The 16,433-nt window shown below is 38.0% G+C and overlaps 1 protein-coding gene and 1 long non-coding RNA gene across 5 annotated transcripts in view; one reads left to right on the top strand and one right to left on the bottom strand.

Annotated features, from left to right (window-relative positions):
- The window catches only part of fam171b (family with sequence similarity 171 member B), a 95,315-nt gene that overhangs the window by 11,639 nt on the left and 67,243 nt on the right, over window positions 1-16,433 (top strand). The gene's annotated exons all lie outside the window — the stretch shown is intronic.
- The window catches only part of LOC128016213 (uncharacterized), a 28,576-nt gene that overhangs the window by 6,232 nt on the left and 5,911 nt on the right, over window positions 1-16,433 (bottom strand). Inside the window, exons 2-4 of one of the 4 annotated variants that reach the window (XR_008184092.1) lie at window positions 8,361-8,826; window positions 5,628-6,332; window positions 3,630-3,713 (exon numbers count right to left, since the gene is read on the bottom strand). This is a non-coding gene — a long non-coding RNA (uncharacterized LOC128016213). Of the gene's footprint in view, window positions 1-1,249; window positions 1,812-3,629; window positions 3,714-5,627; window positions 6,799-8,360; window positions 8,827-16,433 lie in introns of those variants that run through there. The other 3 variants (XR_008184091.1, XR_008184089.1, XR_008184090.1) reach the window with 3 other exon arrangements.

The raw sequence follows: 16,433 nt of genomic DNA, 5'->3' as shown, positions 1-16,433 counted from the left end.
CCTCACTTTATTAGAATAACAAGCTGAAGTATTGTGAACCGTATTTTAAGAATAATTCTTTATAGGCTTTATGGACAGATAAGTTTTGAGTGACTCTTGAAGGATCAGCACCACATCCTCTTTTACCACTGTTTAAAGAATGTATCTTACAGAACAGGTGCGAATGAATTTTGAATAGCTTGAATGGTTTTGTCGTGGTGATTTTTTGAAATAACAGTAAATAAGTAACCAGTAAATGTCTTTCATTTTTTTAAGTGCAGCTTCTAAACACTTCAAAAAAATGTACACATAGAAGACAAGTCATTCTGAGGAAATATGCATAGTTTCATGACTATACAACACTATATGGATGATAGAAAATTAAAAAACTATCATACATCTGATGTCAATCTGTTCCTCTGTCACTGTGGGTAATGTGTGTGTGTGTGTGTGTGTGTGTGTGTGTGTGTGTGTGTTAAGTGAATTAGGTGTGAAACTATCAGGGAGCTTTTAGTCTCCAGTGCCAACATTTTACAGAACTGCCACTTTCCTGGAGTCTCAGAATTACAATGTGTCAGGTTCTGAGAAATCAAAGATTCCAAAAAAATGATTTAATTAGAATACCATGAAGTATTGTGAAATACTATATATTAAGGCTTTATATATAGGCTTTATGAACAGATTATAGTGACTCGTGAAGGACCAGCACCACCTCCTCTTGTCCGATGGTTTGAGGAATATATCTTCCAGAATCCGGGATTAAGATTTAGGAGCTCATTTTTATTCCACCTCCTTTCCTGAAAGTCTGTCTTGCAGATTTGACTAAAAATTAATCTTCACATTAATTCCTAATTATTTTGCAATTATTTTTGTCAGTTCTTCTTGACCTGTTTTTTTTTTCTTCTTCTTCTTTTCTGACCTCATGACCCAGTCAGCATTTTTGTACAATGGTCAAGTCTTAACTTATCCATTTCTGTATTACATTTGTGTTTGATATTTCTCATGGGTATTTCATAATTTTCGACTTTGAGTTAAAACAGTTTGAGTTAAAACTCTTTTTTAGCGCATTTCATCTGTAAAAGAAAACATGCCTAATGATTCTGCACACATGAATATAAGGAGTTTTTCTCTTCCAGCTTTCCTGGACTATTGTATAGCACTTATAAATGATTAAATAAAAAATAATGGTAGTTATTAAGATTGATATGGTTTGGAATTGGTAAAATTTGCTTGGAAAAAAATCACAATAAAACAATGTTTTAATGTTTAAGTTTGGAATATTAACTGACATAAATTAATGCTATATAAATATTGTTCATGTTAACATAATGTTTATAAATGAAATCTTATTGTAAAGTGTTACTAAATATATATATATGTTTGGGGAATATATATGTATATTGTTCTGTGAATGTGATTTTAAAGTCTAGATGATTCGGATTAACCCTTTAACCGCCATATCCTTTAAAACCTAACTGCCAGAGGGATATTGTGAATGCATGTGCCCGCTGGACACAGTTTACCTGATGCCACCGGGGTGGTGATGGCATTGGTGGCTTGAGCCCGCCATCGCTGCTTGCAGCTATATTTATTATTATTATTCTTCTTCTCTAAGATGAATCGCATTTTTGAGGGCCTAAACATGCTCGAAAAGTCATGAAACTTTGCACACACCTCAGAACTGGCGAAAATTTACGTCTGATATGGGTTTCAGAAGTGGGTGTGGCAAAATGGCTCAACAGCGCCACCTATACACGTTCAACGGTGTGCGCCTCGAGCTACGTTTCATGTACATGTATGAAAATCGGTATACACATGTAACTCTCCAATACCTACAAAAAAGTCTCTTGGAGCAAAATCCGAAACCCAACAGGAAGTCGGTTATTTCTAATATTATGAGCAAATTTTGTGTCATTTTTGTCATTTCCATGCGTTGTATTTTAACGAACTCCTCCTAGAGATTAATTCAGATCAACACCAAATTTGGTATGCCTAATCTAAAGGCCATTGCGATGTTAAATTGCGAAGCTTTTGAGTTTTCGTTGAAGGGCCTGTGTGTGGCGGCCTGGCGAATTTCGATGATTCGCCATGAAACAGGAAGTTGCTATAACTCAGACATACAATGACCAATCTGCCCCAAACTTCACATGTTTGATGAGACTCCTGTCCTGAACAGTTTGACATGACCATATTCAGTTATAGTCATAGCGCCACCTATTGGCAACAGGAAGTGACATATTTTACGCTGCGACAAACTACTCCTAGAAATTTTTGACATCAATGTCTTTTTTGTCGTCAGTCTAATCTAATGGCCTGTACGATGTTAAATTGAGAAGATCTTGAGTTTTCGTTAAAGGGCGTGTCCATGGCGCCATGTCAAAGTTCGATGTCTCGCCATGGGAGTAGAAGTTGTTGTAACTCAGTCATAATATATCAGATCTTGCCCAAACTTCAAATGTTTGATAAGAGTACTGACCTGAACACATCTGGAGGCTAATATTCCATTGGGTGTGGCAAAATGGCTCAATAGCGCCACCTATACATTTTCAAAGGAGTGCGCCTCGAGCTACATGTCATATACATGTACGAAAATCGATAAACATATGTAACACACCAATAGCTACAAAAAAGTCTCTTGGTATGAAATCCGAATCCCAACAGGAAGTCGGTTATTTTTAATTTTCCCTGCTAAATTGGTGTTGTTTTTGTCATTTTCAGGGGTTGTATTTTAACGAACTCCTAGAGATTTATTCAGATCAACACCAAACTTGGTCAGTGTAATCTAAAGCCCTTTGCCATGTTAAATTGCGAAGGAATTGAGGTTTCGTTAAAGGGCGTGTCCATGGCGGCCTCACAAATTTCGATGATTCGCCATGAAAAATGATGGTGCTATAACTCACACATACAATGTCCAATCCTCCCCAAACTTCACATTTTTGATAAGACTCTTCACCTGAACAGATCTACATGCCAATATTCAGTTATAGTCATAGCGCCACCTATTGGCAACTGGAAGTGACATATTTTACACTGTGACAAACTACTCCTAGAAATTTTATGACATCAATGACTTTTTTGTGGTCAGTCTAATCTAAAGACCTGTGTGATGTTTAGTTGTGAAGATCTTGAGTTTTTGTTAAAAGGCATGTCCATGTCGCCATGACGAAGTTCGATGTCTCGCCATGGGAATAAAAGATGTTATAACTCAGGCATAAAATGTCCGATCTTGCCCAAACTTCACATGTGTGATAAGGGTCCTGGCTTGAACACATCTGAAGGCCAATATTCCATTATAACGATAGCGCCACCTGCTGGCAACAGGAAGATTGGCACACATATGGAATAAACTTTGATATATTGCACTTATATTTATGAGTTTAAATGCATATTTCTCAACGTTCACCTTTTTACTAAAGCCACACGATGGCGGTGAGCCCGGGTGCGAGGGCCCGTTCATCGCTGCTTGCAGCTTTAATTATTATTATTATTATTATTATTATTATTCTTCTTCTCTAAGATGAATCGCATTTTTGAGGGCCTAAACATGCTCGAAAAGTCATGAAACTTTGCACACACCTCAGAACTGGCGAAAATTTACGTCTGATATGGGTTTCAGAAGTGGGTGTGGCAAAATAGCTCAACAGCGCCACCTATACACGTTCAACGGTGTGCGCCTCGAGCTACGTTTCATGTACATGTATGAAAATCGGTATACACATGTAACTCTTCAATACCTACAAAAAAGTCTCTTGGAGCAAAAACCGAAACCCAACAGGAAGTCGGTTATTTCTAATATTATGAGCAAATTTTGTGTCATTTTTGTCATTTCCATGCGTTGTATTTTAACGAACTCCTCCTAGAGATTAATTCAGATCAACACCAAATTTGGTATGCCTAATCTAAAGGCCTTTGCGATGTTAAATTGCGAAGCTTTTGAGTTTTCGTTGAAGGGCCTGTGTGTGGCGGCCTGGCGAATTTCGATGATTCGCCATGAAACAGGAAGTTGCTATAACTCAGACATACAATGACCAATCTGCCCCAAACTTCACATGTTTGATGAGACTCCTGTCCTGAACAGTTTGACATGACCATATTCAGTTATAGTCATAGCGCCACCTATTGGCAACAGGAAGTGACATATTTTACGCTGCGACAAACTACTCCTAGAAATTTTTGACATCAATGTCTTTTTTGTCGTCAGTCTAATCTAAAGGCCTGTACGTTGTTACATTGAGAAGATCTTGAGTTTTCGTTAAAGGGCGTGTCCATGGCGCCATGTCAAAGTTCGATGTCTCGCCATGGGAGTAGAAGTTGTTGTAACTCAGTCATAAAATATCAGATCTTGCCCAAACTTCAAATGTTTGATAAGAGTACTGACCTGAACACATCTGGAGGCTAATATTCCATTGGGTGTGGCAAAATGGCTCGATAGCGCCACCTATACATTTTCAATGGAGTGCGCCTCGAGCTACATGTCATATACATGTACGAAAATCGGTAAACATATGTAACACACCAATAGCTACAAAAAAGTCTCTTGGTACGAAACCCGAATCCCAACAGGAAGTCGGTTATTTTTAATTTTCCCTGCAAAATTGGTGTTGTTTTTGTCATTTTCAGGGGTTGTATTTTAACGAACTCCTCCTAGAGATTTATTCAGATCAACACCAAACTTGGTCAGTGTAATCTAAAGCCCTTTGCCATGTTAAATTGCGAAGGAATTGAGGTTTCGTTAAAGGGCGTGTCCATGGCGGCCTGACAAATTTCGATGATTCGCCATGAAAAATGATGGTGCTATAACTCACACATACAATGTCCAATCCGCCCCAAACTTCACATTTTTGATAAGACTCTTCACCTGAACAGATCTACATGCCAATATTCAGTTATAGTCATAGCGCCACCTATTGGCAACTGGAAGTGACATATTTTACACTGTGACAAACTACTCCTAAAAATTTTATGACATCAATGACTTTTTTGTGGTCAGTCTAATCTAAAGACCTGTGTGATGTTTAGTTGTGAAGATCTTGAGTTTTTGTTAAAAGGCATGTCCATGTCGCCATGACGAAGTTCGATGTCTCGCCATGGGAATAAAAGATGTTATAACTCAGGCATAAAATGTCCGATCTTGCCCAAACTTCACATGTGTGATAAGGGTCCTGGCTTGAACACATCTGAAGGCCAATATTCCATTATAACGATAGCGCCACCTGCTGGCAACAGGAAGATTGGCACACATATGGAATAAACTTTGATATATTGCACTTATATTTATGAGTTTAAATGCATATTTCTCAACGTTCACCTTTTTACTAAAGCCACACGATGGCGGTGAGCCCGGGTGCGAGGGCCCGTTCATCGCTGCTTGCAGCTTTAATTATTATTATTATTATTATTATTATTATTATTATTATTCTTCTTCTCCAAAATGAATCGCATTTTTGAGGGCCTAAACATGCTCGAAAAGTCATGAAACTTTGCACACACCTCAGAACTGGCGAAAATTTACGTCTGATATGGGTTTCAGAAGTGGGTGTGGCAAAATGGCTCAACAGCGCCACCTATACACGTTCAATGGTGTGCGCCTCGAGCTACGTTTCATGTACATGTATGAAAATCGTTATACACATGTAACTCTCCAATACCTACAAAAAAGTCTCTTGGAGCAAAATCCGAAACCCAACAGGAAGTCGGTTATTACTAATATTATGAGCAAATTTTGTGTCATTTTTGTCATTTCCATGCGTTGTATTTTAACGAACTCCTCCTAGAGATTCATTCAGATCAACACCAAATTTGGTATGCCTAATCTGAAGGCCTTTGCGATGTTAAATTGCGAAGCTTTTGAGTTTTCGTTAATGGGCGTGTCCGTGGCGGCCTGGCGAATTTCGATGATTCGCCATGAAACAGGAAGTTGCTATAACTCAGACATACAATGACCAATCTGCCCCAAACTTCACATGTTTGATGAGACTCCTGACCTGAACAGATTGACATGCCCATATTCAGTTATAGTCATAGCGCCACCTATTGGCAACAGGAAGTGACATATTTTACACTGCGATGAACTACTCCTAGAAATTTTATGACATCAATGTATTTTTTGTGGTCAGTCTAATCTAAAGCCCTGTGCGATGTTAAGTTGTGAAGATCTTGAGTTTTCGTCAAAAGGCGTGTCCATGGCGCCGTCACGAAGTTCTATGTCTCGCCATGGGAATAAAAGATGTTATAACTCAGGCATAAAATGTCCGATCTTCCCCAAACTTCACATGTGTGATAAGAGTCCTGGCCTGAACACATCTGAAGGCCAAAATTCCATCAGGTGTGGCAAAATGGCTCGATAGCGCCACCTATACACTTTCAACAGAGTGCGCCTCGAGCTATGTTTCACGTACATGTACAAAAATCGGTATACACATGTAACACACCAATACCTACAAAAAAGTCTCTTGGTACGAAATCCGAATCCCAACAGGAAGTCGGTTATTTAGAATTTTCTCTGCAATATTGGCGTTGTTTTTGCCATTTTCAGGGGTTGTACTTTAACGAACTCCTCCTAGAGATTTATTCAGATCAACACCAAACCTGGTCAGTGTAATCTTAAGCCCTTTGCGATGTTAAATTGCGAAGATCTTTAGATTTCGTTAAAGGGCGTGTCCATGGTGGCCTGACAAATTTCGATGTTTCGCCATGAAAAAGGAAGTTGCTGTAACTCAGACATACAATGTCCAATCTGCCCCAAACTTCACATGTTAGATAAAACTTCTGCCCTTAACAGATCTACATGCCCACATTCAGTTATAGTCATAGCGCCACCTATTGGCAACAGGAAGTGACATGTTTTACGCTGCGACAAACTACTCCTATAATTTTTTTGAGATTAACATATATTTTGTGGTCAGTCTAATCTAAAGGCCTGTGCAATGTTAACTTTTGGAGATCTTGAGTTTTTGTTAAAGGGCGTTTCCATGGCGCCATGACAAAATTTGATGTCTTGCCACAGCAAGAGAAGTTGTTGTAACTCAAGCATAAAATGTTCAATCTTCCCCAAACTTCACATGTTCGATAAGAGTCCTGGCCTGAACACATCTGAAGGCCAATATTCCATTATAATGATAGCGCCACCTGCTGGCAACGGTAAGATTGGCACACATATGGGATATACTTTGATATATTCCACTTATATTTAGGACATTAAATGCATATTTCTCAACGTTCACCTTTTTACTAAAGCAACACGATGGCGGTGAGCCCGGGTGCGAGGGCCCGTTCATCGCTGCTTGCAGCTTTAATTAGGGCCCGAGCACCGATGGTGTGAGGACCCTCTTGGAATTGCTCCGTTTATTATTATTATTATTATTAGGGCCCGAGCACCGATGGTGTGAGGACCCTCTTGGAATTGCTCCGTTTATTATTATTATTATTATTATTATTATTATTATTATTCTTCTCCAAAATGAATCGCATTTTTGAGGGCCTAAACATGCTCGAAAAGTCATGAAACTTTGCACACACCTCAGAACTGGCGAAAATTTACTTCTGATATGGGTTTCAGAAGTGGGTGTGGCAAAATGGCTCAACAGCGCCACCTATACACGTTCAACGGTGTGCGCCTCGAGCTACGTTTCATGTACATGTATGAAAATCGGTATACACATGTAACTCTCCAATACCTACAAAAAAGTCTCTTGGAGCAAAATCCGAAACCCAACAGGAAGTCGGTTATTACTAATATTATGAGCAAATTTTGTGTCATTTTTGTCATTTCCATGCGTTGTATTTTAACGAACTCCTCCTAGAGATTCATTCAGATCAACACAAAATTTGGTATGCCTAATCTGAAGGCCTTTGCGATGTTAAATTGCGAAGCTTTTGAGTTTTCGTTAATGGGTGTGTCCGTGGCGGCCTGGCGAATTTCGATGATTCGCTAGGAAACAGGAAGTTGCTTTAACTCAGACATACAATGACCAATCTGCCCCAAACTTCACATGTTTGATGAGACTCCTGACCTGAACAGATTGACATGCCCATATTCAGTTATAGTCGTAGCGCCACCTATTGGCAACAGGAAGTGACATATTTTACACTGCGACGAACTACTCCTAAAAATGTTATGACATCAATGTATTTTTTGTGGTCAGTCTAATCTAAAGGCCTGTGCGATGTTAAGTTGTGAAGATCTTGAGTTTTCGTTAAAAGGCGTGTCCATGGCGCCGTCACGAAGTTCGATGTCTCGCCATGGGAATAAAAGATGTTATAACTCAGGCATAAAATGTCCGATCTTCCCCAAACTGCACATGTGTGATAATAGTCCTGTCCTGAACACATCTGAAGGCCATAATTCCATCAGGTGTGGTAAAATGGCTCGATAGCGCCACCTATACACTTTCAACAGAGTGTGCCTCGAGCTATGTTTCACGTACATGTACAAAAATCGGTATACACATGTAACACACCAATACCTACAAAAAAGTCTCTTGGTACGAAATCCTAATCCAAACAGGAAGTCGGTTATTTAGAATTTTCTTTGCAAAATTGGCGTTGTTTTTGCCATTTTCAGGGGTTGTACATTAACGAACTCCTCCTAGAGATTTATTCAGATCAACACCAAACCGGGTCAGTGTAATCTTAAGCCTTTTGCGATGTTAAATTGCGAAGATCTTTAGATTTCGTTAAAGGGCGTGTCCATGGCGGCCCGACAAATTTCGATGTTTCGCCATGAAAAAGGAAGTTGCTGTAACTCAGGCATACAATGTCCAATCTGCCCCAAACTTCACATGTTAGATAAAACTTCTGCCCTTAACAGATCTACATGCCCACATTCAGTTATAGTCATAGCGCCACCTATTGGCAACAGGAAGTGACATGTTTTACGCTGCGACAAACTACTCCTATAATTTTTTTGAGATTAACATATATTTTGTGGTCAGTCTAATCTAAAGGCCTGTGCAATGTTAACTTATGGAGATCTTGAGTTTTTGTTAAAGGGCGTTTCCATGGCGCCATGACAAAATTTGATGTCTTGCCACAGCAAGAGAACTTGTTGTAACTCAAGCATAAAATGTTAAATCTTCCCCAAACTTCACATGTTTGATAAGAGTCCTGGCCTGAACACATCTGAAGGCCAATATTCCATTATAATGATAGCGCCACCTGCTGGCAACGGTAAGATTGGCACATATATGGGATATACTTTGAAATATTCCACTTATATTTAGGACATTAAATGCATATTTCTCAACGTTCACCTTTTTACTAAAGCCACACGATGGCGGTGAGCCCGGGTGCGAGGGCCCGTTCATCGCTGCTTGCAGCTTTAATTATTATTATTAGGGCTCAAGCCCGAAGGGGCGAAGAGCCCTATTGTTCTTCTAAGGATTATTCTTATTATTATTTTTTTTATTTTTTATTAAACCTTCCGGGGGTTTTTGGGGGCCTTAACATGCTCAAAAACTCTTGAAAATTGGCACACACATTGGAATCTGCGGCCATCAGGACGCCGCAGAGGCTGGGACCCGGGCGTGGCACAGGGGCTCTACAGCGCCCCCTGGAACACAGTCAGAAATCTTGAACCATAGCTCACACACACTTGCATATATTTATATGAAACTCAGTACACTTGTAGATCTCATTGAGCTGAACAACTTTCGCGCTTTATGTCATAGGCTCCGCCCAACAGGAAGTCAGCTATTCAGGGCTGTTTAAAAAAAGCATGCTCTGGAATTTGAAATACTCCTCTGAGGTTTTCAACCCGTTCGCCACGAAACTCAGTGAACATGATCTCAAGACATTGTGGATGAAAAATTGCGAGGGGATTTTTGATATCTCGAACGGTTTGCCCGTGGCGAGGCGTGGAACTTATGGCGAGAAATGAGGAACAGGAAATGTCTAATAACATCCACATACATTTCCTGAATTTGATCAAACTTCATGGGTTTGTTCGTTGTATGATACTGATTGTATATATGTGACTATTAAGAGTCAACGTTATAGCGCCACCAACTGGCAGCAGGAAGTGTGTCATTTTCCAAATGCTTTGAATTCAGCATCTTATTTTTACTCGATTTACTTAAAACTTCATCAGAATAATGACAAAACACGGCCGATGTAAATCTGTTGTGGGGATATTGATATCTGATATAGTGTTGCCATGGCAACGTGTCAAACTTGAATGTTCTGTTATGGTGAGTTTGAGGCAGACAACAACCTCAGATTTACATGAAACTCAAAACACATATCAGTATTAGTGATAGCTAGACAATGGCAAAAGCTTTTAAAAGGGCGTGAAGGAGGCACTCTATAGCGCCACCATTTGTCAAAAGTGGGGGGGTTAGTTTTAGCTACAGACACAAAACTTGGTACATAAATTGTTCTTATCAAGACGGACAACTTTCTAATTCACAGTCATCAGCTACGATCAACAGGAAGTCAGCTATTTTGATTTGAATGTGGATTTTTTTTTTTACATTTAGCTGTGAATTAATGCATACTGCTCAGAGGAGAGCAACACTATACACACCAAACTTTGTCTACATGATGCCAAAACATTTTAAACAACTTAAATTGCCAATGGATTTTGGATAGCTTGAACGGTTTTGTCTTGGTGATTTTTTTAAATGACAGTAAAAATGGAATTATTAATTGTCCTGCATTTTTAAATTCCAAACACTTCAAAACCTTTTTTCATACAGAAAAAAAGTCATTCTGAGTAAATATGGATAGTTTCACAACTTTACAACACTGTATGGATAACAGAAAATTAAAAAACTGTCAGACATCTCATCTCACTCTGTCCCTCTGTTTGAGTATATGTGCTTCAGACTTCCATTGTCTGAGAGAAATAGCGCCCCTACAGGTTCAATTCCCGGACTTTTACTTTCACTTTTAAATTGGTTAAAATACAAATAAATACTTAGATTTAATTCACACTGACAAGCTAAACCAACATATCTGATTATTACCGGGTCAGGGCTCATTAATAATTGATGTATGGTCAGTGATACGTGAGAAACACGAGAGATGAATCACCGCTCTGAGCATGAGCGTGTGGAATGACGAGCTCAGAAAAAACGAGTTTATTCTTGTTTTATAGCTTTTACAAATAAAATATTGCAGCGATATTACACAATTCACCAATTAAAACACACCAAGAGCTAAATTCAGATGTTTTTGAACTGTTTGTGTAAAAATTAAATATTTGCGGCTGCCTATCTGAAATCACCGCTCCGATCAGCGCATAGTGTTACGAGCTGAAAACAAACTAATTTATTCTTGTATAAGAGCTTTTTTAAATAAAATATTGCCACCAATGCACACAATACACCGATTATAACACAACAAGAGCTAAATGCAGGTGTTTGTGACCCGTTTAAGTGTGCAAGACTATTTGAAAGCGCGACTGGCAGAATAACATATATCTCTTGAGCTGCAGGTTTCTGCCTTTCGTCGTACGAACGAACACATCACGGACAAGATTATTTCAAAATAGCTTGGCGAATATAAACGAAAACAGCCACGTGAACATAAACTGTTGAGAAATAAATCTGAAGTGGATCTACTGGATTTGAATATTAAAGTGACCACATTTACCACTTGCTTCTGTCTTCAATTTTAATCTATATAAAAAAGGAAACTCATTCGACTTGGCTGCTTTTTTAATGTGTGCGTATTTATTTATTTACCTTTTTATACATTTTGTATAATTTCATAGTTTGTGTATTACAATTATAAAAACAAAAATAAATTTAGCCACTCACATATAAATAGCTTAGGCCTTATCCTTTTTCTGACAGTTTTAGGGATTTTTAAAAATCCTAAAAAAAAACTTATTTGTGCTGCAAATAATAATTTCAAACTCATTTGATACTGACCTATGACATCCTGTAACATTATATTTATTTGAATTTACAAAATCTCATGGATGTAACAGTAAATCTGTTCAGCTCACAGATCAATACTAAGCTGTAATGCAAGCAGAACTTTCACAAATGCTTATGAGTCATTTAAGGATTTGATAACTGTAAAATAATGTCTAATTTGTTAACATTAGCAAATGCATTGATAACATTTTATAATAACTGCACTCATTAGTAAATAGTCAGTTCATGCTTTATAAAGCCTTGTCCCAATATTAATAGTCAGTAGTAAGCAGTTTATAAATACAGCTATAAATAGCTTGTCCTTGGTTTATAAGCACATTTATTAAAAAGGAGAGTAAAGGGTCAGTTATCTTCCTATGAAAAATAAAAGATAAAAATAAACAAACAACAACACAGATTGATACAGAAATCAGAAATTTTATTGTGGATTTATGAAAAAATCAGCCTGTAAATGAATTCATACTCCTCCTCATACTACTCCATACTCCTTTTTCAACATGATGCCAATATACTGAAATTGTAAATGGGTTTAGGATAGCTTAAATGGTGTTGCCATAGAGATTTATTAAAGTAACATAAAAAAATACAATAGTTATTTTACTATATCTTTAAAATGTTTCATTCTAACTCTTCATAATTTTTTATATAAGTAGAAGTCATCATTTGAAGGAAGCACAGTAAGTTTCATAGCTTTATCATTTTCAAGAGCCAGCATAAAATTAAAACTATCATAACTTATAAATCAAGCTTGCAATTCTTAGTACCAATAATGGCCACCAGAGGGAGCTATAGGATTACTTTTAAATAATTATTGTAGAAACGAGTATAATTTAAATCATTTATAGAAATCTTTCAAAAAAATAATATGAATTGTATGTATTTTACTGATAAAGTGACCCTCACTTAATTAGAATAACAAGCTGAAGTATTGTGAACTGTATATTAAGAATAATTCTTTATAGGCTTTATGGACAGATACGTTTTGAGTGACTCTTGAAGGTTCAGCACCACATCCTCTTTTACCACTGTTTAAAGAATTAATCTTACACAACAGGTGTGAATGAATTTTGGATAGCTTGAATGGTTTTGTCGTGTTGATTTTTTGAAATAATAGTAAAAAAGGAACCAGTAAATGTCTTTTTATTTTTTTAAAGTGCAGCTTCTAAACACTTCAAAAAAAAAAATGTACACATAGAAGACAAGTTATTCTGAGGAAATATGCATAGTTTCATGACTATACAACACTATATGGATGATAGAAAATTAAAAAACTATCATACATCTGATGTCACTCAGTCCCACTGTCACTGTGGGTAATGTGTGTGTGTGTGTGTGTGTGTGTGTGTGTGTGTGTTGTCAGTTCTTCTTGACCTGCTTTTTTCTTCTTCTTTTCTGACCTCATGACCCAGTCAGCATTTTTTGTACAATGGTCAAGTCTTAACTTATCAATTTCTGTATTGCATTTGTGTTTGATATTTCTCATGGGTATTTCATAATTTTCGACCTTACAGTTTGAGTTAAAACTCTATTTTAGCGCATTTCATCTGTAAAAGAAAACATGCCTAATAATTCTGCACACATGAATATAAGGGCCCTATTTAAACGATCTGAAACGCAAGTGTCAAAGCGCGAAGCGCAAGTAACTTTGTGGGCGGGTCTCGGCGCTGTTGCTATTTTCCCGGCGGGATAAATGGCTCTTGCGCCCGGCGCAAATCTAAAATGGGTTGGTCTGAAGTAGCTTCATTATTCTTAGGTGTGGTTTGGGCGTAACGTGAAATAAACCAATCAGAGCGTCATCCAACATTCCCTTTAAAAGCAGGTGCGCAAGTTCCATTATGGATTGCTATTATGGCGTATTTACCAGGCGCACGCCAAGAGCGGTTCACAGCCGAGCAGACTGATGTTCTTGTAAGAGCAGTGAAAGACAGAGAAGTTGTGTTGTATGAGGATGGGAGAAACCCACCCAAAATAGCGTCATGATTTCCGTCATCTCATGTGTTAATATTTTTTTAGTGTAACAATTTATGATTTGCAAAAATAACTGTTGCATCTGTGTAGATTACATGAGCAAAGTGTATGCGCGTTGTGCACGCTATACATTATGGTCAAGCATGCGCCCTTAAAACAGCATAATGAACAACGCGTTTGACTTTAGACTAGGTTTTTTCTGGTCAGTGGCGCAATTGTTTAATGGAACAGCAAAATAGCACCAGGGATTGTTTGCGCCGGAACAAGCCTCCTTTTTTGCGCTGAACCGCCCAGGGAGCGCAAGTTCATTCACTAGTTTAGCGACGTTCTTCTGTGGAGGGAAAAGCGCGCTTTGCGCAGGTGCAAAATAGGAATGACACATGCGTCGGTGTACAAAGTCAATTGCGCTGGGTGCAAGATAGGGCCCAAGGAGTTTTTCTCTTCCAGCTTTCCTGGACTATTGTATAGCACTCATAAATGATTAAATAAAAAATAATGGTAGTTATTAAGATTGATATGGTTTGGAATTGGTAAAATGTACTTGGAAAAAAATCACAATAAAACAATGTTTTCATGTTTAAGTTTGGAATATTAACTGACATGAATAAATGCTTTATAAATATTGTTCATGTTAACATAATGTTTATAAATAAAATCTTATTGTACAGTGTTACTAAAGTTATATATATATATATATATATATATATATATATATATATATACATATATTTACATATACATATACATATACATATACATATACATATATATATATATATATATATATATATATATATATATTGTTCTGTGAATGTGATTTTAAAGTCTAGATGATTCGGATTAACCCTTTAACTGCCGTATCCTTTAAAACCTCACTGCCAGAGGGATATTGTGAATGCATGTGCCCGCTGGGCACAGTTTACCTGATGCCACGGGGGGGTTATGGCATTGGTGGCTTGAGCCCGCCATCGCTGCTTGCAGCTATATTTAGGGCCCGAGCACCGATGGTGTGAGGACCCTCTTGGAATTGCTCCGTTTATTATTATTATTATTATTATTATTCTTCTCTAAGATGAATCGCATTTTTGAGGGCCTAAACATGCTCGAAAAGTCATGAAACTTTGCACACACCTCAGAACTGGCGAAAATTTACGTCTGATATGGGTTTCAGAAGTGGGTGTGGCAAAATGGCTCAACAGCGCCACCTATACACGATCAACGGTGTGCGCCTCGAGCTACGTTTCATGTACATGTATGAAAATCGGTATACACATGTAACTCTCCAATACCTACAAAAAAGTCTCTTGGAGCAAAATCCGAAACCCAACAGGAAGTCGGTTATTTCTAATATTATGAGCAAATTTTTTGTCATTTTTGTCAATTCCATGCGTTGTATTTTAACGAACTCCTCCTAGAGATTAATTCAGATCAACACCAAATTTGGTATGCCTAATCTAAAGGCCTTTGCGATGTTAAATTGCGAAGCTTTTGAGTTTTCGTTGAAGGGCCTGTGTGTGGCGGCCTGGCGAATTTCGATGATTCGCCATGAAACAGGAAGTTGCTATAACTCAGACATACAATGACCAATCTGCCCCAAACTTCAAATGTTTGATGAGACTCCTGTCCTGAACGGTTTGACATGACCATATTCAGTTATAGTCATAGCGCCACCTATTGGCAACAGGAAGTGACATATTTTACGCTGCGACAAACTACTCCTAGAAATTTTTGACATCAATGTCTTTTTTGTCGTCAGTCTAATCTAAAGGCCTGTACGATGTTAAATTGAGAAGATCTTGAGTTTTCGTTAAAGGGCGTGTCCATGGCGCCATGTCAAAGTTCGATGTCTCGCCATGGGAGTAGAAGTTGTTGTAACTCAGTCATAAAATATCAGATCTTGCCCAAACTTCAAATGTTTGATAAGAGTACTGACCTGAACACATCTGGAGGCTAATATTCCATTGGGTGTGGCAAAATGGCTCGATAGCGCCACCTATACATTTTCAATGGAGTGCGCCTCGAGCTACATGTCATATACATGTACGAAAATCGGTAAACATATGTAACACACCAATAGCTACAAAAAAGTCTCTTGGTACGAAACCCGAATCCCAACAGGAAGTCGGTTATTTTTAATTTTCCCTGCAAAATTGGTGTTGTTTTTGTCATTTTCAGGGGTTGTATTTTAACGATCTCCTCCTAGAGATTTATTCAGATCAACACCAAACTTGGTCAGTGTAATCTAAAGCCCTTTGCCATGTTAAATTGCGAAGGAATTGAGGTTTCGTTAAAGGGCGTGTCCATGGCGGCCTGACAAATTTCGATGATTCGCCATGAAAAATGATGGTGCTATAACTCACACATACAATGTCCAATCCGCCCCAAACTTCACATTTTTGATAAGACTCTACACCTGAACAGATCTACATGCCAATATTCAGTTATAGTCATAGCGCCACCTATTGGCAACTGGAAGTGACATATTTTACACTGTGACAAACTACTCCTAGAAATTTTATGACATCAATGTCTTTTTTTGTGGTCAGTCTAATCTAAAGACCTGTGTGATGTTTAGTTGTGAAGATCTTGAGTTTTTGTTAAAAG

The sequence above is a fragment of the Carassius gibelio genome, chromosome A6 (assembly GCF_023724105.1).
Source record: "Carassius gibelio isolate Cgi1373 ecotype wild population from Czech Republic chromosome A6, carGib1.2-hapl.c, whole genome shotgun sequence".
Taxonomy (NCBI): Eukaryota; Metazoa; Chordata; class Actinopteri; order Cypriniformes; family Cyprinidae; genus Carassius; species Carassius gibelio.
The sequence above is the reverse complement of the archived record's forward strand: the minus strand, read 5'-3'. Positions and strand labels throughout refer to the sequence as shown.